Here is a 21,563-nt window from a genome sequence, read left to right on the forward strand (position 1 = left end):
GGCCATGCTAAATTGACTTTAGCGTCAGGGGGATTAGCAGGGCAAATATGTGGGGTAACGGAAATTAGATGGGTGGGGCTGTTGTCGGTGCAGACTCAATGGGTCGAATGGCCTCCTTCTGCACTGTAGGGATTCTATGAACCAGCTGGAGAGCCAGTGGGAGTCCCATGTCTCTTTTAGGGCCCGCCACGTTCAATGCCACTCAGACACTCGGCAGGCCAGTGGTTAGCCTCCCCCAGAATCAAGGACCCTGTAGGCGGAAATCAATTCTGCCAAGGGTTAGTGGCTTGTGATAGCGCGGCACCCCATTGGTAATGCCACAACACTTCAGGCTGCACTAGGAACGAAAAGTATTTATTGATAAAGAGAAATCCGGTGCAGGCGATTGCAGTCCTCGGCTGCCCTGGGACAGCCTCCCCACTGCTCCAGCCCTTACATGCTTAGGGCATGGCTTCCAGATGTGTTCTGCTCAAGAGAGGACTCCACCCTCTGGGGTGATTACTCACTCTCGGTTCCCATTGGTCCCTCAAGCCAGGTGACCCTCTTCTGCTGTGCTGTCTTAAAGACAGTAAGAAGTTTAACAACACCAGGTTAAAGTCCAACAGGTTTATTTGGTAGCAAAAGCCACAAGCTTTCGGAGCCTTAAGCTCCTTCTTCAGGTGAGTGGGAATTCTGTTCACAAACAGGGCATATAAAGACACAGACTCAATTTACAGAATAATGGTTGGAATGCGAATACTTACAGCTAATCAAGTCTTAAAGGTACAAACAATGTGAGTGGAGAGAGCATTAAGACAGGTTAAAGAGATGTGTATTGTCTCCAGACAGGACAGCCAGTGAGACTCTGCAAGTCCAGGCAATCTGGGGGGATTACAGATAGTGTGACATGAACCCAATATCCCAGTTGAGGCCGTCCTCATGTGTGCGGAACTTGGCTATCAGTTTCTGCTCAGCGACTCTGCGCCGTCATGTGTCATGAAGGCCGCCTTGGAGAACGCTTACCTGAATATCAGAGGCCGAATGCCCGTGACCGCTGAAGTGCTCCCCAACAGGAAGAGAACAGTCTTGCCTGGTGATTGTCAAGCAGTGTTCGTTCATCCATTGTCGCAGCGTCTGCATGGTCTCCCCAATGTACCATGCCTCTGGACATCCTTTCCTGCAGCGTATCAGGTAGACAATGTTGGCCGAGTTGCAAGAGTATGTACCGTATACCTGGTGGATGGTGTTCTCACGTGAGATGATGGCATCTGTGTTGATGATCCGGCACGTCTTGCAGAGGTTGTTGTGGCAGGGTTGTGTGGTGTCATGGTCACTGTTCTCCTGAAGGCTGGGTAGTTTGCTGTGGACAATGGTCTGTTTGAGGTTGTGCGATTGTTTGAAGGCAAGAAGTGGGGGTGTGGGGATGGCCTTGGCGAGATGTTCGTCTTCATCAATGACATGTTGAAGGCTCCGGAGGAGATGCCGTAGCTCCTCCGCTCCGGGTAAGTACTGGATGACGAAGGATACTCTATCCACCGTGTCCCGTGTTTGTCTTCTGAGGAGGTCGGTGCGGTTTTTCGCTGTGGCAGGTCGGAACTGTCGATCGATGAGTCGAGCGCCATATCCTGTTCTTATGAGGGCATCTTTCAGCGTCTGGAGGTGTCTGTTGCGATTCTCCTCATCCGAGCAGATCCTGTGTTTGTGTATATGGCAGGAGTGGGTTCATGGGATGGGGATCACAGGGGAGAGAGGTTTAAGAGGGTAGGCTACAAGGTTAGCGGGGATGGTTCTCAGCAGGCCCCCTCTTCCCAATGTCAGGTCCCTCGATCAGGCACAGTGTGCCCTTGAATGAGGGACATCCCCTGGGAGCCGGCAAGTAACCCCATGCAAGTTCATCTGACATGCTTCCCGCATGACCACTGCTCCACCCACCACCGTGTTAGCACAGTGATGAGTTGGTGGTAGCATAGGAAGAACATGCATTGGCAGACGGCCTGTCAATCAAGCTCTCTGTCAACAGAGAGAAAAAAATAAAGGCCAAAAAATTGTACGACCTTCGGTAAACTGTGCTTCCAGATGTGTCAACCTCAAAACGGCCTACCCCAACCCTGCTCCCACCCCATCGCCAAGCTAAAATCCAACTCGGTGTTTAAACTGACATTTTGATTGAACACAACATTAAACCTGACACCATTGACAGGAGATAGAGTCATAGAGATATACAGCACAGAAACAGGCCCTTCAGCCCTACTCATCCATTTCCTAAACCAAACTAGCCACATTTACCTGCGTTTGGCCCATATCCCTCCAAACCTTTCCTCTCCATGTACCTGTCCAAATGTCTTTTAAATGTTGTAACTGTACCCGCCTCTACCACCTCCTCTGGCAGCTCATTCCATCACACACCCTCTGTGTGAAAACGTTACCCCTCAGGTCCCTTTTAAATCTTTCCCCTCTCACCTTAAACCTATGCCCTCTAGATTTGGACTCCCCTACCCTGGGGGGGAAGAACCTTGGCTATTCACCTCATCTATGCCCCTCGTGATTTTATGAATTTCTATAGACTCCAGGGAGAAAAGCCCCAGCCTATCCAGCCTCTCCTTATAATTCAAACCTCCCAGTCCCGGTAACATCCTTGTAAATCTTTTTTGCACCCTTTCCAGTTTAATAACATTCTTCCTATAGCAGGGTGACCAGAGTTGTACGTCGTACTCCAAATGTGACTTCACCAATGTATTGTACAGTTGTAACATAACATCCCAACATGGCAGTCAGTTCATAGGGGAAAGAGTTGAGTGGGACTGGCTGTGAATTCCATCGATTGTATTAATAATTGGGAATTTCAATATTCCACCTTATCTCTGCCCCTCATGATTTTATAAAGCTCGATAAGGCCATGTGTTGTAGGTAAAATAATATCTGAGACTATTCGTGAGTCAAAGTACAGTGGCTTTATTACAAAAGCTTTTGGGAGAAGCAGGTTCCTAAAAGCGGTCTGCCAAACTTCTCCCTGAATATAAATAAGTGTGGGTATTTATACATCATGGTTCCCAGCCCCAGTCACGACGCAGTCCCCGGTTCCCATCACGACCCGCAGTTCCTGGCTTCAGTCACGACCCGCAGTTCTCCAGGCGGCTTCGGCAGTTTCTCCATTGAAGTAACGTGTATGATCGCGGCTGTCTCAGCAGGATTCCTCCTTTCAAACAGCCGTTATCGCGCTTCAACATCTGCAGCTGTTTAGCTATGTTTAGCGAGCAGCTAGGACACAAGCCTGCACAAACAGGTAAGGTTTACAATGTCCTTGCACAAATTCTAGGTACAAAATTCATTAACCCTTTACGTACAAAATTCATTAACCCTTTTAGGTACAAAATTCATTAACCTTTTCCCTTCTTCACCATGCCTAATCCTCCTACGTTCCAGGGAAAAAAAGTCCAATCTATCCAGCCTCTCTATAATTCAAACCTTCAAGTCCTGGTGACATCCTTGCAAATCTTTTTTGCACCTGTTCCAATTTAATAACATCCTTCCTATAGCAGGGTGACCAAAACTTTTTTGATTTGGTTTGATTTGATTTGATTTATTATTGTCGCATGTATTAGCATACAGTGAAAAGTATTGTTTCTTGTGCGCTATACAGACAAAGCATACCATTCATCAGAAAGGAAAGGAGAGAGTGCAGAATGTAGTGTTACAGTTATAGCTAGGGTGGAGAGAAAAATCAACTTCGTGTGAGGTAGATCCATTCAAAAGTCTGATGGCAGCAGGGAAGAAGCTGTTCTTGAGTCGGTTGGTACGTGACCTCAGACTTTTGTATCTTTTTCCCAATGGAAGAAGGTGGAAGAGAGTATGTCCGGGGTGTGTAGGCTCCTTGATTATGCTGGTTGCTTTTCCGAGGCAGTGGGAAGTGTAGATGGAGTCAATGGATAGGAGGCTGGTTTGAGAGATGGACTGGGCTACATTCACAACCCTTTGTAGTTTCTTGTGGTCTTGGGCAGAGCAGGAGCCATACAAAGCTGTGATACAATTGTACGCAGTACTCCAAATGTGGTCTTACCATTGTCTTGTACAATGATAACATCAATTCAGGTAGTTTCTGTTTTAACCAGACACACTTCAGCAAGCGTTGACTTTGAGAACTGCAAATGCTTGATTCCATTTAGTTTGATTCCCAAAATGCTCCGTAAGTTTAGAGTCCACAGGGAAGTGAGTAGAAAGTTTTTGACAGATTTGTCTTCTCATGGAATTCTGCTGTAGTTTTTGGACACGTCCCCACTCCCACAGTCAGCAAAATGGCTGCGGAGCATGAGAAACTGAACTGACCACGGCAACAGCCACTGAACACAAACACTAAAGATCCCCAGGCCTGGCAACTGGAGGTGAATCTTGGACCTGATTTTACCATTTTCATTCTAAGTGCTGAATCTGGGCACAATTCAGATCCAACTTGGAAACATGATCTCAGGTGCCCCCATACGCACTCTGCCTGAAAAAAAAATCACGGGTCCCATTTGTGCTGTGGGCGGGGCTTAGCGCGCCTGAAATGATTGGAGCTCTGAACTGCACGTGCTCAGTTAGAAAAAAATTTGAAAAAGCGCGCCCGTGTCACATCGCTCCCAGGCCACAGAAAGCGGAGAAAGCGGCCCTGGAACGATGGTCCCCACAGACATCACTGCCCCCCTTATCCACCCGCCCCCCCGCTACCCAGACCGATTGTGACCCCCTGCCCCTTTCCCCCACACCAATCGCCCGCAGAGTGGCAGCAGATCCCCCTGCCCCCCACCAGAGATCCATCTGCCGCTCCCCCCCACCCACCAGTGAGCGATCGGGCCTCACCCCCCCTGCCTACCAGAGATACATCTTACCCACCTCCCTCCTCCCCTCCTCCCACAGAGAATGATCTGGCCTCACTCCCCACCCCCCCACCCCGCCCCCCACCAGAGGAACATCTGACCCACCTCCTCCTCCCTCCCCACCCCTTCACCAGAGAATGATCTTACCCGCCTCCCTCCCCCCCACCCTCCCCACCAAAGAACGATCGACCCTCACTCCTCCAACCAGACAACGATCGGGCCTCCCTCCCCTCACCCTCCTCCCCACCAGGGATACATCTGACTCACCTCCTCCTCCTCCTCCCCACCCCCCACCAGACAACGATCGGACCTCCCTCCTCCCCACCAGAGATACATCTGACCCACCTCCTCCTCCTTCGCCCCCCCCCCCCCAACCAGACAATGATTGGCCCTCCCCGCCCCCCCCCACCAGACAATGATCTGGCCTCAGTCCCCTCCCCTACCCCCCAACCAGAGAATGATCTGGCCCCCCTCCCTCCCCCCGCACCACCGATCTGAGTCAGAGAGCCGTTGAAAGCTCTGAACTCGCCTCTTCAGCAGCTGGAGTGCCCGATTCAGACTTTTATTCAGCATGTTCATTTCGGCGCGATTCCGGATTGGCAAATGCGCTGGTAAAGGGGGAAATGCTGATAAAGTTGGGCGGGCAGTTCATTAATTCAATTTAAATGCATGCAAATGCATTTAAATCGTCGTTGCGCCCGTTTCGGGCACGAGTCAGATCGCGGCCATTCCCGGGTCTCAGTAAAGTGGTCATCTGCACGGACGCAGGCGCGGATCGTGTAAATGGCCTCACACCCGACTTTACCACGTTTTCGCCCAAAGACGGGCGCGACGCAATGGTAAAGTAGGGCCCCTAGAGTGAGGTTCTCAGCCTACTTTTAACTCCAGGCCTGCTTTCAACAGCGGGTCGGTGGAGGAATAAGTTTATTATCTAAGTTTATTTATTTACTGGTTGCAAGTAGGCTTGCATTAACACTGCAATGAAGTTACTGTGCAAATCCCCTAGTCGCCATACTCCGGCACCTGTTCGGGTACACTGGGGGAGAACTTAACATGGCCAATGCTCCTAACCAGCACATCTTTCGGACTGTGGGAGGAAACTGGAGCTCCCGGAGGAAACCCACGCAGACACAGAGAGAACTCCACGCAGACAGTGACCCGAGCCAGGAATCAAACCCGGGTCCCCGGCGCTGTGAGGCAGCAGTGCTAACCATGTACTGCAGAGAGTCGTAAAGCTTGGGTTGTTGAGTATGTTCAAGGCTGAGATAGACAGATTTTGAATCAGTAAGGGAATCAAGGGCTATGGGGAAAAGGCGGGAAAGTGGAGTTGAGGATTATTATTTCAGATCGGTCATGATCTCATTGAATGGCAGAGCAGACTCGATGGGCTGAATAGTCTACTTCTTCTCCTGTGTCTTATGGTCTTATCTCCTCTGGACCATTCCCCACCACCCCCCTCTCCCGGTGCCTTCTGTGCGCTACATTCCTGCACTTCTCCTCAGTGAATCAGGTAGCGTTGTCTGTACAGTAAGTGCTCCATAATTCTCCCTCTTTCGGACTGTGGGAGGAAACCGGAGCACCCGAAGGAACCCACACAGATGTGGGGAGAATGTGCAAACTCCACACAGACAGTGACCCAAGTCAGGAATCGAAACCAGGTCCCTGGCACTGTGGGGCAGCAGTGTTAACCAATGTGCCACCGTCCCAAATTGTGAATATTGTGCAGTCTGGGGGCTCTCTTGCTAAGTAATGGGATCAGCTGCTGGGGATGTCCCGAGGGACACTCATGATCCAGTTGGGGGTGATGGGGGGGCGGTTTGGGGTGCATGTCTGTAGTATTGAAGGCCAAGACATCCTTTGGAGGGTCCAGAGAATCACTCCGGCTGTCTTCACTGGGGTCCTGCAATTACCTGCTGCATCTGCAAACCAACTCCTTGAGATTCTTGCACAAGGACACCCAGGTCCCTCTGCACAGCAGCATGCTGCAATTTTTTACAATTTAAATAATAGTCCATTTTGCTGTTATTCCTACCAAAATAGATGACCTCGCATTTACCATAACTCATTTTACTGTGTGAGAATCAAGCTTGCCAAGGCTCATTCGGACTTCGATGGCGTGTTATTAATTTTGACCGTGCCACAACTCACTGTATGGGTAGGATTTTCCAGTCCCACCCATCCAGGACCAGATATTCCCACCCAAAGTAATAGACCTTTTGCTTCTCTGTCGAATTCCCCGCCCTGCCCATGAGAATTCCTGTAGTGGGCAGGACCGGAAGATTGAGGTCATTTAAAGATGCACGTGCCAATCATGGCGCAGGTGGTTACATTCTCACCTCCGAGTCAAAGGTTGTGGGTTCAGTCAACATCCCTGGAACAGTTTGTCTTGTCATTACGGCATTGCCATTTTGTGGAACGTTGCTGTGCATTCTTTGTCTGTCACATTTCCTACATTACAGAGATTCATTGCAGACTCGATGGGCCAAATGGCCTCCTTCTGCTCTGTAGGGATTCTACGGAACTGCTGTAAAGAGGCATTCAGATGTCCTGAGGTTGTGAAGGATACTATAGGAAACACAAGCCTTCCTTTCTTGGAATCCTCCAGTTGTCTCCCCTTTCTGCTGGGGTTAAAGTAGTAAGATTACAGCATATTACAGAATTGACGATGTTTGTTATTGCACTCAGTACGTGGGCACAGGAGGCAAGAATTCAGAGGGGAGCACAGATTGTGAGAAAGCAAGGTCTTGAACTCCCTACGGAGTTCACCTCCTGTCTCGAGACCAGTTTCCGTGCTGTGATTGCAAAGCAATGAACACATTTCTATGGTTACCCAGAGTGATGCTGAACCTATTTGTGTCATTTCATGGAACCAAAGGCTCAATTCACTTTCAGAACATCACTGGCTGGGCCTCTCCAAGCGATCACAAGACAAAACTGTTCGACATCAAGGTGACTTATAGGGGTAATTTGACAGGATTGGTCCATTCCATGGTGGAGATCCATCGACAGTGATTCACTAACCTGTGGGTCCCACTATGTGGAGTTTGGTAGTGAGTTATAGGAACAGGTATCTAGGCTCCCTTGATTCTGATGGTTTACATAGGTGCAAAGCATCATTTGTTGCCTACATAGACTCATAGAATTCCTACAGTGCAGAATGAGGCCATTCGGCCCATTGAGTCAAGGGATATGGGACAAAGGCGGGATCAGGATATTGAATTTGATGATTGGCCATGATCTGACTGAATGGCGGAGCAGGCTCGAAGGGCTGAATGGCCTACTCCTGTTTCTATCTTCAATGTTTCTATGAGCCTGCACAGACTCTCTAACAGATTATCTTACCCAGGCCCTCTTCCCCCACCCTATCCCCAGAACCCCACACATTTACCATGGCCATCTACTCTTCACATCTTGGGGCACTATAGGGCACTTTAGCATGCCCAACCCACCCAACCAGCACATCTCTGGACTCATTTAGACTATGTCCTGGTCTTTAGAATGTCATTTTTCATACATGGACCAGCACAGTGATTGTCAATTAGCTAGTTAACTAAGGGAACCGAGACCAATCCTGATCTTGCAGTAAAATGACCAAGCTAGCCCAGTGACAAAGCCCCATCCTTCCCTTCCCCTTTGCAAGTGGTCTCTGGTTTAAATCAGCTAATGCAACAGGCCTAAGATTGAACATTAGACTTCTATATCCTACACAGTGTAGGATATCACCCAGAGAGAGAGAGAGAGACCCCGGATATGATCATCTATGTGAGACCGAGGATACCCCAGTACATCACACCCAGGATTCTTGACCCATTCTGGCCTATAAGGTGCAGACTCATATTCTTTAATCAAGTCTGAGAGTTAATTAAATACCATACAGAAAACAAGTTTAATAATAATGGTAATAGATTAATAGCGATACTTGCCTCTAATGGTTCCTACTTCTGACTCCTCCTCTCCTTTTCTTCCACTGTTCTGTTGAGCTTGATCTGTTCCATGTGTGCCAATGCCAATAGGGGCAGTACGGTGGCACAGTGGTCAGCACTGCTGCCTCACAACAGCAGGGACCCGGGTTCGATTCCTGGCTCGGGTCACTGCCTGTGCAGAGTCTGCATGTTCTCCTTGTGTCTGTGTGGGTTTCTTCCGGTTGCTCTGGTTTCCTCCCACAGTCCGAAAGACGTGTTGGTTAGGTGCATTGGCCATGTTAAATTCTCCCTCAGTGTACCTGAACAGGCGCTGGAGTATGGTGACTAAGGGATTTCCACAGTAACTTAATTGCAGTATTAATGTAAGCCTACTTGTGACTAATAAATAAGCTTTAACTTTTTTGCCTGTGCAAAATCTGCACGTTCTCCCCGTGTCTGCGTGGGTTTCCTCCGAGCGCTCCGGTTTCCTCCCACAGTCTGAAAGACGTGCTGGTTAGGTGCATTAGCCATGCTAAATTCTCCCTCAGTGTAACCGAACAGGTGCTGGAGTGTGGCCACTAGGAGATTTTCACAGTAACTTCATTGTACTGTTAATGTAAACCTACTTGAGACATTAACAAATAAACTTTATCTTGTAGCATCCTGCTCTTTATCAGGAGATTTTTGCCATGCTGCATTAAGCGATAGTTCGTCCTGGCCACTATGATTGGGTTAATTTGAGGTCATTGATAGTTTATGAAATCCCTATGCCCCAATACGTAGGCACTTAATGGGACTTCCTGTTTTTCCAGAGGTTTTAAGATTTACATTTCTGTGAATAGTTCAACTCTTGCCATTCTGCAGTTTCGCATTCATCTTTTCCTTCAGTTTTTTACAAACAAGTCCTGAGATGCTAAGGTCTTTTTCTTATATCTTCCATAATCCCTTTTATTGTTCTTAAATAGAGGTTCATAGAATCCTACAATGCAGAAGAAGACCTTTTGGCCCATCAAGCCTGCACCGATCACAATCCCACCCAGGCCCTATCCCCATAACATTAGTTAGTCCCCCTGACACTAAGGGGCAATTTAGCATGGCCAATCCACCTAATTCGCACATCTTTGGACTGTTTTAAACAGAGCATAGCCTTGAAACAACATTTCACAGTGAATCAAGCATTAACTTAAATAGACTTCATTATATTGGTGCACATAATATGTAATTAGTTCTGCTGGCCGAACCGTTGTAATCTTTACAAGCATAAAGCAGTCTGTTACCCTTGCGATGAACCATATGAAGTTGGTATGCAGGCTGCTTTCCATCAATATAACTTTCTCTTTCCAGTCTGGGCTACGTGCTGCTACACACACACACACACACACACACATCTATATCACATCAGTTATACATTGACATAGTTAAGTGAATTTGATCATTGTGCTTTGCAGCTCTGCCTTGACATTACATTTTCTTATCAAATAGTCTTGCAGAATTATTCATCTTCATGAAAGTCTACTAAGCCCACTACCAGACAACAGGGTGCACGGTGGCACAGTGGTTAGCACTGCTGCTTCACAGCGCCAGGGACCCCGATTCAATTCCCAGCTTGGGTGACTGTCTGTGTGGAGTCTGCACGTTCTCCCCGTGTCTGCGTGCGTTTCCTCCGAGTGCTCTGGTTTCCTCCCACAGCTCGAATTATGTGCCAGTTAGGTGCATTGGCCATGCTAAATTCTCCTTCAGTGTACCCAAACAAATGCCGGAGTGTGGCGACTAGGGGATTTTCACAGTAACTTCATTGCAGTGTCAGTGTAAGCCTACTTGTGACACTAATAAATACATTTACTCTGCATGCTTTTTCTGTTTCATGTTTCTCGCACTTATACCCTTCACAACTATGGAATTTCTGTTTTAATTGGTCAACTTTTTTCTCTTCATTAGAATCTCATTGGAAATGGTATCCCTTACGTTAAAATATTTAGTGGTTTGTTCAAACCTGTCAGTCTTGTCATTCAAACTGAGCGTTATAGAATCATAGAATCCTACAGTACAGAAGGAGGCCATTTGGCCCATCAAATCTGCACCGACCACAATCCCACCCATGCCCTATTCCCATAACCCATGCATTTACCCTGCTAATCCCCTGACACTAAGGAGCAATTTAGAACAAAGAAAATTGCAGTACAGGCCCTCCAAGCCTGCACCAATCATGCTGCCCGACTCAACTAAAATCCCCTACCCTTCCGGGGACCATATCCCTCCATTCCCATCCTATTCATCCTGAGTGAAGAGGTTCTTCCTCATCTCAGTCCTGAATGGCTTACCCCTTATTCTTAGACTGTGATCCCTTGTTCTGGACTTCCCCAACATCGGGAACATTCTTCCTGCATCTAGCCTATCCTGCCCATCAGGATTTTATATGTTTCCATGAGATCCTCTCTCATTATTCCAAATTCCAGTGAGTACAATCTCAATCGATGCAGTCTCTCTTCATATGTTAGTCCTGCCATTCCAGGAATCAGTTTGGTGAACCTTCGATGGACTCCCTCAATAGCAAGAATGTCCTTCCTCAGACTAGGAGACCAAAATTGTACACAATACTCAATGTGTGGCCTCACCAAGGCCTTGTATAACTGCAGCAAGACATCCTTACTCCTACACTCAAATCCTCATGCTATGAAGGCCAGCATGCCATTAGCTTTACACTCTGCCTGCTGTACCTGCACACCAACCTTCAGCGACTGCTCTATCATGATACCCAGATCACATTGCATTTCCCCTTTCCTGCCACCATTCAGATAATAATCTTCCTTCCTGTTTTTGCCACTAAAGTGGATAACCTCACATCTATCCACATTATATTGCATTTGCCAAGTATTTGCCCATTCAGCCAGCCTGTCCTAGTCACCCTGCAGCCTCTTGGCATCCTCCTCACAGCACACACTGCCACCCAGCTTAGTGTCGTCTGCAAATTTGGAGATATTGCATTCAATTCCTTTGTCCAAATCATTAATGTATATTGTGAATAGCTGGGGTCCCAGCACTGAACCCTGTGGTACCCCACTAGTCACTGCCTGCCACTCTGAAAAGGACTCATCTATTCTCACTCTCTGCTTCCTGTCTGCCAACCAACCAGTTCTCTATCATTACTCCAATGCCATGAGCTTTAATTTTGTTCACTAATCTCTTGTGTGGGACCTTTACAAAAGCCTTTTGAAAGTCCAGATACACAACATCCACTGGTTCACCCTTGTCCACACTACAGGCCACATCCTCAAAAAAATTACAGAAGATTTGTCAAGCACGATTTCCCTTTAGTGAATCCATGCTGACTTGGACTGATCCTGTCACCGCTTTCCAAATGCTCAGTTATTGCACCCTTAGTAATTGACTCCAGCATTTTCTCCACCACTGATGTCAGGATAATAATTGGAGGTCTATTATTCTCCATTTTCTCTCTGCCTCCTTTTTTTAACAAGTGGGGTTACATTAGCTACCCTCCAATCCACTGGAACTCTTCCAGAGTCTATAGAATGCTGGAAAATGATCACCAATGCGTCCACTATTTCTAGGGCCACTTCTTTGAGTACTCTGGAATGCAGAGCATCAGGCCCTGGGGACATATCAGGTTTTAATCCCAGCAATTTCCCCAATACAGTTTCCTGACTAATAAGAATTTCTTTCAGTTCTTCTGTCCCCCCAGTGTTTCTGAAAGGTTATTTATTTCTCCTTAGTGAAGACAGATCCAAAGTACTTGTTCAGCTGGTCTGCCATCTCGTTGTTGCCCATTATCTGTTTCCATGGGATCCAAGGTTTACAATTGGGGGAGAGGTAATTATGATGCAATCAGGCGGGAATTAGGAAGCATAGGATGGGAACAAAAATTGTCAGGCAAAGGCACTAATGATAAGTGGAACGTTTTCAAGGAACAAATACTGCGTGTCCTTGATAGGTATGTCCCTGCCAGGCAGAGGGGAAATGGCCGAGTGAAGGAACCATGGTTCACAAAAGAGGTGGAATGTCTTGTCAAGAGGAAGAAGGAAGCGTATGTTAGGTTGAGAAAACAAGGTTCAGTTGGCTCGATGGAGGGTTACAAGTTAGCAAGAAACGAGCTGAAAAAGGGGCTTAGGAGAGCGAGGAGGGGGCATGAGAAGTCCTTGGCGGGTCGGATCAAGGAAAACCCCAAGGCTTTTTACTCTTATGTGAGGAATAAAAGAATGACCAGGGTGAGGCTGGGGCCGGTCAAGGACGGCAGTGGGAATTTGTGCATGGAGTCAGAAGAGATAGGAGAGGTGATGAATGAATACTTTTCTTCGGTGTTCACCAAGGAGAGGGGCCATGTTTTTGAGGAAGAGATGGTGTCACAGGCTGATAGGCTGGAGGAAGTAGATGTTCGGAGGGAAGATGTACGAGCAATTTTGAATAAACTGAAAGTTGATAAGTCCCCTGGGCCGGATGAAATATATCCTAGGATTCTTTGGGAGGCAAGGGATGAGATAGCAGAGCCTTTGGCATTGATCTTTGCGTCCTCACTGTCCACGGGGGTGGTGCCAGAGGACTGGAGAGTGGCGAATGTGGTTCCTCTGTTTAAGAAAGGGAATAGAAATGACCCTGGTAATTATAGACCGGTTAGTCTTACTTCGGTGGTCGGTAAGTTGATGGAAAAGGTCCTTAGGGATAGGATTTACGACCATTTAGAAAGATGCAGCTTAATCCGGGATAGTCAGCACGGATTTGTGAAGGGCAAGTCTTGCCTTACAAATTTGATAGAATTTTTTGAGGAGGTAACTAAATGTGTAGATGAAGGTAGTGCAGTTGATGTCATATACATGGATTTTAGTAAGGCGTTTGATAAAGTCCCCCACGGTCGGGTTATGAAGAAAGTAAGGATGTGTGGGATAGAGGGAAGTTTGGCCGATTGGATAGGTAACTGGCTATCTAACAGAAGACAGAGGGTGGTGGTGGATGGAAAATTTTCAGACTGGAAACCGGTTACAAGCGGAGTGCCACAGGGATCAGCGCTTGGTCCTCTGCTATTTGTGATTTTTATAAATGACTTGGAGGAGGGGGCTGAAGGATGGATCAGTAAATTTGCTGATGACACCAAGATTGGTGGAGCAGTGGATGAGGTGGAGGGCTGTTGTAGGCTGCAAAGAGATATAGATAGGATGCAGATCTGGGCTGAAAAATGGCAAATGGAGTTTAACCCTGACAAGTGCGAGGTGATTCATTTTGGTAGGACAAATTTAAATGTGGATTACAGGGTCAAAGGTAGGGTTCTGAAGAATGTGGAGGAACAGAGAGATCTTGGGGTTCATATCCATAGATCTCTGAAGGTTGCCACTCAAGTGGATAGAGCCGTGAAGAAGACATATAGTGTGTTGGCGTTCATTAACAGGGGGTTTGAATTTAAGAGCCGTGGGGTTATGCTGCAACTGTACAGGACCTTGGTGAGACCACATTTGGAATATTGTGTGCAGTTCTGGTCACCTCACTACAAGAAGGATGTGGAAGCGCTGGAAAGAGTGCAAAGGAGATTTACCAGGATGCTGCCTGGTTTGGAGGGTAGGTCTTATGAGGAAAGGTTGAGGGAACTTGGGCTTTTCTCTTTGGAGTGAAGGAGGTTGAGAGGAGACTTGATAGAGGTTTATAAGATGATGAGGGGGATAGATAGAGTGAACGTTCAAAGACTATTTCCTCGGGTGAATGGAGCGGTAACTAGGGGGCATAACTATAGGGTTCATGGTGGGAGATATAGGAAGGATGTCCAAGGTAGGTTTTTTACTCAGAGAGTGGTTGGGGTGTGGAATGGACTGCCTGCAGGGATAGTGGAGTCAGAAACTTTAGGAACATTTAAGAAGCTATTGGATAGGCACATGGAGTACTTCGGGATGATAGGGAGGAAATAGCTTGATCTGGGTTTCAGACAAAGCTCGGCACAACATCGTGGGCCGAAGGGCCTGTTCTGTGCTGTACTGTTCTATGTTCTATGTTCTATTATGAATTCACTTGATTCTAACTGAAAGGACCTACATTTGTCTTCACCAGTCTTTTTTTCTTCACGTATCTATGGAAGCTTTTGCAGGCAGTTTTTATGTTTTCTGCAAGCCTATTCTCATATTCTATTTTCCCCTTCTGAATTAAACCCTTTGTCCTCCTCTACTGGATTTTAAATTTCTCCCAGTCCTCAGGTTTGCTGCTTTTACAGGCCAATTTATATGCTTCTCCTATGGCTTTAACACTATCCCTGATTTCCCTTGTTAGCCGTGGATGAGCACCTTCCCTGTTTTACTCTTACACCTGACAGGTTGGACTGCTCCATTCAGTGAAGCAGCTTCGGAAGGCAGGGCTGGCTCTATTTCCAAATAAGGAGCACCTTTCAGTCAAGTCCTGTGTTGGAGCAGACTAGATGAAGATGGCTGAAAGTACCCTTCACACCATTGCTGTGTCAGAACATTTCCCTGTGTCCCATTGAATATAGCAAGTGAGAGACATTATGCAAGGGCTGGATTTTCAAGACCCGACAGGTGGGATCATAGGTGGGCGGGACAGAAACTTCTTGCCACTGCCTGATAGGCCAGTTTGCCTGCACAGTTCTATCCCCGAATCACTTTCAAAAAGGCCGAGTTGGGGGTGGAGTTCAATTGTTCTGTGTTTGATTATGAGAGGCTGGCAACTGATCTATTCTCTCAGTGTTTGATTAATTAAGTCCGGGTGCTTACTCAGAGCGAAGGTAAATAGAGGGGCTACTAGCAGTTGAACTGAGATAGTACTAGACATTTAGGGCAGAATTTTTTGGTCGCACTCGCCCCCATGACCAGAAAATCCTGGCCAAGATCAATGGACTTTTGCATTGTCCATGTCCTGATTCCCACATCTCCCATGGTGGATGGGAAGGGAAAATTCCATCCTTTGTGATTGCATTTTCATTAAACCTCTTGTGAACTGAGACCTAATGTTATTTCTGCACTTCTCTGAAGTACATAATGGTGGGATTTTCCAGCCATGTTTACCCCAAGGCTGAAAATTCCCGCTCGTATCAATGGATCTTTGCGCGGCCCTTCCCTGCCCGCTACGATTCCTGTGGCGGGCAGGACGTGAAAATTCCACCCAAAATGTCCAAAAATGGTGATATACAGCAGGGAGGCCACAACAGATGTGCAACAGGGTCACAGCATGGGGATTTTCCTGACAATGGCTTCCAGACCTCAGAAGGAAAGTCCAGCCCCAATGCTCTGCCCAGACAACTTATCAATATATTTACACACTCACTTAAGGTTGTTGCATTTTGCCTGATCCACAATCACATCTGTTTTCTTTCTACTTGTCTGAGAGAGTTGCACATAACTGCTCCCACCACATGCAGGCAGCAAGAGGGTCACCTAAACCAAGGCCACTGATTACTGATGCGGACAGGGCCCTGCTGATTCTGCTCCTGAAGGCAAGAGAAATAATGGAGGTCTATACCTCCCCAAGCTCCCAGCTCTTCCTTTCCCACTGGTCCGTAACATTCTACAATGAGCAGGCAAAGCAGCCATGACTTCACTTCTTAGGTGTCCAGATCACCAACTACCTGTCCTAGTCCCTCCACACTGACACTATAGTTAAGAAAGCCCACCAACGCCTCTGCTTTCTCAGAAGACTTAGGAAATTTGGAATGTCAGCTACGACTCTCACCAACTTTTACAGATGCACCATGGAAAGCATTCCTTCTGGTTGTAACACAGCTTGGTATGGCTCCTGCTCTGCCCAAGACCGTAAGTAACTACAAAAGGTCGTGAATGTAGTCCAATCCATCACGCAAACCAGTCTCACATCCATTCACTCCATCCGCACTTCCCGCTGCCTTGCAAAGCAGCCAGCATAATTAAGGACCCCACGCACCCCGGACATTCTCTCGTCCACCTTCTTCCGTCGGGGAAAAAATACGTTACGTACCAACAGACTCAAGAACAGATTCTTCCCTGCTGCCATCAGACTTTTGAATGGACCTACGTCGCACTATGTTGATCTTTCTCTGCACCCTAGCTATGACTGTAACACTACACTCTGCACTCTCTCCTTTCCTTCTCTATGAATGGTATGCTTTGTCTGTATAGTGTGCAAGAAGCAATACTTTACACTGTATACTAATACATGACAATAATAAATCAAATCAAATCACACAGTGAATGTCACTGTTCTTAATACAAGCAAACATCTATTTTCTCCATTAAAAATAATGGTGGCATCACACCTTAGAGCAAAATAAATCCATGGCAAATGCTGGGCTAATGAGCATTCAAGTGCACTATTTTATACCTGTGGTCAGAGCCAAGCTAAAACCGTATGGAGTGTAACTCCATTTCTGTGCTGTAGGTCGTCCAGGGGATAATGGGACTCCATGCCTCTCATCAATAATACTCTGCAATTTGGAATATCGAGCCAGCGGATAAGTGAAGGGCAGCCTCATGCATGTTTTCCATGGGAAAATAGCTGAATTCATCAGTGGGATGTAGGATGTAACTGCATATTGCATTTGGGACATTTGACAGTTATTTCCGGCTGTTGCTTGTGATGCCACTCAGTGACATCAAAGGCGGAATTTTCCCGCTCTGCCCGTCGCAAGAATCATAGCGGGTGGGGCATGAACCACGCAAAGGTCCATTGTCCATTGAGAGTGGTGGGGGCCTGGAATGCGCTGCCAAGTAGGGTGGTGGAGGCAGACACGCTGGCATCGTTTAAGACTTACCTGGATAGTCACATGAGCAGTCTGGGAATGGAGGGATACAAACGAAGGGTCCAGTTGGACCAATGAGCGGCACAGGCTTGGAGGGCCGAAGGGCCTGTTTCCTGTGCTGTACTGTTCTTTGATCTTTGTTCTTTGACCTCGGGTGGGATTTTCCAGTCCTAGGGCGAGCATGGCTCCACCTCACCCCAAATGTCCAAGTCAGTGGTTATTCAAATGGATGTTGACAAGAGCCATCCCTGCGGTTCCTAGGTTTGAACGTAGTCGTGTACAGAAATTTCTGGAGGCCTCCTTAAGGGATTATAGTAGCTGAATGCTGGCTTGTTTCAGATGTATCCAGGCCCTATCTCCTGGTATACACACACAGACGAAAAGGCATGGTTCTCAGTAGTCCCTGAGGTGTCCCAACAGATTGGTTTGTTTTGCTTCCTTCCCTTCCTGCGCCACTCAAAAATGCAAAAGAGGTGGGCAGAAGGATACTCTTCTTCTCCCCCGCGTCCACCATAGAAAGCACACAGTGAAATCTCAGCGGGGAAACAGGCAGAGAGGACAGATGGAGTCCAGTTTTAAAAATTCCCTCAATATGTTCATCTCTGGCAACAGACCAAAGCAATAAAATAGCTCAACAGGTTAACAGTGAAACAACAAAAGCTGGAAACAAGCACCTGGCTGAGCACAGCAAGCCCAAGAGTCGATGTCTTCTTGAAGAGAAAATGCAAAATGAATGGGAAGGGTGTTCCACGCAATATCCATGCAAGCGTGTTGAGTCCCTGGAACACATTTCCTTCAATCACATGATGGGGCTACCTATAAAGTTGGGGTCTTGATGAGCTTTTTGTGCACCAGCTGCACAGCTTCTTCTGTCCCGTAGATCGTTGAAGGCCATGTTACACTGCACACCCTCTGCAGCAGAGTATACCGCAACTCCCTATTATCATCAGCACCAGTGAATGCCAAAGGTCATTCATGCTCAGCCACTAATACTGTACAGGGGACCTCATAACCCAACGATATGCTTCATCTACAGATTTCCCTTGCCTTTTTTGTCAGTTTTGCACCAGTAAAAAGGTGAGAAAGGGGTCACTTATTTTGGCAGGGAACATTCCGGGCAGAATCTTATGCCATCCCCATGGTCCGTTTGGCAGCGTTAGGGTATTGAATCAAGTGAGAGGATGGGAACCCTGACATCCTCCCGCCTCTGCCTTGATTAGCTCCATGGCGGGAAGTTCAGTCAATGGCCTTCCTACCCCGCCACCAATTGAGGCCCTTAAATGGGCAATTCAAGCCCACTTAAAGGCCTCATCCCGCCGCTACTGGTGTGAGCCCAGAGGCAGGCAAGGGCCTTGCCGTACGGTGGACATGACAAGAATACCTGTGTGAGTTGCTTGTGTACTTCTCACAGGCAGTCAGTGCTTGAACAAGGGACCCGGCATTGGGTAGGGGGTGAGCCCACTAAGAGTCACACCTACCCTGCTGACATCCCTCCTTCCCCACGAGTGACCCCCCCATCCATTTTTAGATTCTCTGGTAGTGGGAAACATCCACTGCACCCTTTCCTTAAATAAGGAGACTAGTTCTGTACACAGCACCCCAGTAGTGTGTGGTCTCACCAATGCCCCGTACAACTGAAACATAACCCCCCCTACTATTGTAATATTCTTTTAGCTTTCCTAATTACTTGCCAGACCTTTATATTAGATTCTTGTGATTCATGCACTAGGACACCCAGATCCCTCTACAACTTGGAGCTCTGCAACCCCCCACCATTTAGATAATAAGCTTTTTTTAAATTCTTCCTGCCAAAATGGACGATTTCTCATTTGTCCAAATTATATTCCATTTGCCAAATTTTTGTCCAATCACTTAACCTGTCTATGTCCCTTTGTAGCCTCCTTGCGTCCCAATTTACTTTCCCACCTATCTTTGTGTCATCAGCAAATTTAGCAACCATCCCTTCTGCCCCTTCATCCACAGAACCTAGAATCCTTACAGAGCAGGAGGAGGCCATTGGGCCCATCAAGTCTGCACCAATTCTCAGAAAGAACATCGTACTCAAGCCCACCAGCCCCTTCTCCATAAACGCATACATTTTATCATGGCTAATCCACCCAATCTACAGATCTTTGGACACTGAGGGGCAATTTAGCTGGCCAATCCATCTAACTTTGTCTAAGGAATTTGTATAAATTGTAAAATGTTGAGGCCCCCAGCACTCTTGGCACACCACTCTTCACATCCCACCAACAATAAAAAGACCCATTTATGCCGACTCTCTGTTTTTAATTTGTTTCAAGGGATGTGGGCATCTTTGGCTGAGCCAGCATTTATTGCCCATCCCTAATTGCCCTTGAACTGAGTGACATGTGACTGGAGTCACATGTGGGGCAGAACGGGTAAGGATGGCAGATTTCCTTCCCTAAAGGACATTGGTGGATGGGGTGAGGTTTCACCGCAATCGACAATGGTCACTATTAGACATTTAATTCCAGACTTTATTGAATTTGAATTTCACCATCTGCCCTGGATATCTGGATTACCAGCTCAGTGACAATTCCACTGTGCCACCACCTCCCCATATTTCCCAGCTGGTTAATCTGCAACCCATTCCAATATGTTACCCCCTACAACATGAGTTTTTATTTTCTGCAATAACCTCAAATTCGGTCCCCGGGTGTCATTCTGGTAAAGCTAAGCTCTATTGCCTCATGGGCCAGTATATCCTTCCTAAGGTGTGCGATGTTCAGAATTGCTCACAATAAGCACGTGTGGGCTTTGTAAGTGGAAGTCACATCTTTTGCCGCGACCACTTTGACAATACTGGGCATTACATACATCAGCTGTTTAAGAGGCATCCAGTATTATTTGGCAAGACAGAAAAAGTGCGGCAATGAGCAACATTTTTAAAAAATTCATTCTTGAGACGTGGGTATCGCTGGCCGTCCAGCATTTACTACCCATCCCTCGTTGCCCTTGAAACTGAGTGGCTTGCTAGGCTATTTCAGAGGGCAGTTGAGAGTCAACCACATTGCTGTGGCTCTGGAGTCACATGTAGGCCAGACCAGCAGATTTCCTTCCTTGAAGGACATTTTCCAACAACTGACAATGGTTTCACGGTCATCAGTAGATTCTTAATTCCAGATATTTTTCATTGAATACAAATTCCACTACCTGCTGTGGCTGATGATTCGAACCCAGGTCCCCAGAACATTAGCTGAACTTCTGGATTAATAGTCTAGTGATAATGCCACTAGGCCATTGCCTCCCCTTGGAGCAATGGTAATTCTTAGAAGGAGACATATTGAAGCTTGGAATTTTTTTTTTTTGATTTCCCAGATGTTTGCTGCTTTAAGCTTCTGCAACTCATTTATTGGCGACACACACAATTTTCAGTCCCTTCCTGCAGTAGTGAGAATCCAAGATTCCTACTGGGAGTTCACACAAAAGAATGGGCGCGCGGTTGACCATAGAAACTTTGCTGTGGTCAGTGCTAAGTCGGTCTGATGAACTTGAATCCCCAACAAAACCAAAAGAAAATCCTGTCGCCTGAGTTTAAAGACATTCTTTCTCATCCAACAGATTATTTTATTGAGATAAGACACATTTCTATAGAAGGAATGGTGAGTTAATGCTCTCCTCGCTTCAATGGTTTGGTCAAATCTTTTGATGCATCTGGGACATTTCCTGTTTCGGATAGCCATCGGGCCACATTTCGTGCAAATTAATATTTTTCCTTCTGGATCAGTTGCTTCACCCTTCCTGTTTTTTTGTCGGCTTAATTAAACTCCCTTCCCTCTGAAGTTTCCAACTTAGCGTTTGATTCCTGTAATCAGGTTTGGCTCAGGCCCCAGCTGGAGCTGGTGTCCAATTCTGGACCCGATATTTGGAGGAGAGCATCAAGGCCTTGGAAAGGACGGAGTAGAGGATCTGCAACTTAAAAATAAAACAGCAATGAGATTGTGTGGAGAGAGTAGAGAGGTCGGGATTGTCTTCTTTCGGGCAGCAATGTGGCTGAATCTGAAACGGCCTAGCAAGCCACTCACTTCAAGGGCATTTAGGTGAGGCAATGGCGTAGTGTTATTGTCACTGGACTAGTATTCCAGGGAC

This window comes from Mustelus asterias, chromosome 7 (genome assembly GCF_964213995.1).
Source record: "Mustelus asterias chromosome 7, sMusAst1.hap1.1, whole genome shotgun sequence".
NCBI lineage: Eukaryota > Metazoa > Chordata > Chondrichthyes > Carcharhiniformes > Triakidae > Mustelus > Mustelus asterias.